This window comes from Gracilinanus agilis, chromosome 2, assembly GCF_016433145.1.
Source record: "Gracilinanus agilis isolate LMUSP501 chromosome 2, AgileGrace, whole genome shotgun sequence".
In the NCBI taxonomy this organism is placed as follows: domain Eukaryota; kingdom Metazoa; phylum Chordata; class Mammalia; order Didelphimorphia; family Didelphidae; genus Gracilinanus; species Gracilinanus agilis.
This window is the reverse complement of record NC_058131.1, coordinates 441672417-441673991: the sequence shown is the minus strand read 5'-3', so window position 1 is coordinate 441673991 and position 1575 is coordinate 441672417. Positions and strand designations below refer to the sequence as shown.

Here is a 1575-nt window from a genome sequence, read left to right as displayed (position 1 = left end):
CATTAACCTCTGCCCTCCCTAATTTGTTAATATATACACTCAAGGATACAAATTTCCCCCTGAGTACTGCCTTGGCTGCATCCCACAGAGTTTGGTAGGGTGTCTCATCTCTTCAATGAAATTGTTGATTGTTTCTATGATTTCTTCTTTGACTAGCTGGTTTTGGAGAATTATATTATTTAATTTCCAATTAGTTTTTGGTTTGCCTCTCCATGTATTCTTACTAATAACTTTTTATTGCATTATGATCTGAAAAGGTTACATTTATTATTTCCGCTTTTTTGCTTTTGTTTGCCATGTTTCTATGCCCTAGTACATGGTCTATCGTTTTGAATGTTCCATGTGCTGCTGAAAAGAAGGCGTATTCTTTTTTGTCCCTATTTATTTTTATCCATATATCTATTAACTCTAATTTTTCTAGGGTTTCATTCACCTCTCTTATCTCTTTCTTATTTATTTTTTGTTTTGATTTATCTAGATCTGATAGGGGAAGGTTGAAGTCCCCCACTAGTATGGTTTTGTTATCTATTTCATTCTTCTTTCCATATCTTGCTCAAGTTTATCAATCTTTTCTTGCCTTTTCTTTTCTTCCATGCAAGAAAAAACTCTAAAGTGATTTTGGTAACATTTGGTCCTAAAGCAGAACGCTCTCTTTCCATTAGATCTTCTAATGAAATTTCATCTTCTTTTTATTCTTTCTTCTTATCTTTTTTTAATACAAAACCAGGAGGAAGAGCATGAGGGTACGGACAGTTATCACAACCTCCAGGGCAAACCCCAAAGCAGTCATATTTTTTTGTTTTCAATAGCATCAAGAATGTGCTTGCACACTATTTGAGTTTTTGTTTTTTTCTTTTCCTCCTCACCATGCTTCTTGTTCACTACTTCTTCCAGCTTTTTCCCATCCCAGTTATCCGTGGTATCCTTTTCAAGTTCTTCATCTTTTGCATCTATATAAACACTTCGTTTTTCACATTTTCTTTCAAGAGACAAATAATGGGAGAACTTACATTTATCTCCTTTAGTACATTGCCCTTGCTTAAAGAACATACATACTACAGATTTGGGATCTGCACCTTTACTTATTTTCTGAGCAGCAACTACAGGTTTGAATAGTTCATTTAAATCCTGAAGTTCATTCTTCTTGTCATCTTTCTTTAATTTCTTATCACCTTCATTTTGTGCAGCCTGTTGTGGATTCTGTTGACCAAATTTAACTTGATGTGTCACAGCCTTGATGAACTTCTCTTGCTTTGCCCCTTTCTTATTCTTCAAACCGAAAGTTTTGTCCTCAATGATTTTCTCCTTCTTTTTCTGTTCTGCCTTCTTGTTGCCCCCAGCCAGAGCCTGTTTCTTGGGGAGCATGGCGGAGCAGGCCCAGGATCAGGGCATTGAACCACTTTAGCCTGACTTGAGGGGAATAGGGGAAGGGAAAAGGACCACCGCCACCACTGCCGCCCAGAGTGGAAGGTGAGTAGTTCACTATTTTTCTTATTATTACCACCTATTTTTCTTATTATTACCTTCTCTCCTCCTCCTAGTTTTGTATATATTTATACACACACACATTTATAT

General features: G+C 36.4%; 1 pseudogene; it reads right to left on the bottom strand.

Moving 5' to 3' along the window:
- Positions 1-525: 525 nt before the first annotated feature.
- Positions 526-1365, bottom strand: LOC123233950 (annotated as a pseudogene).
- Between the last annotated feature and the right edge of the window lie 210 nt (positions 1366-1575).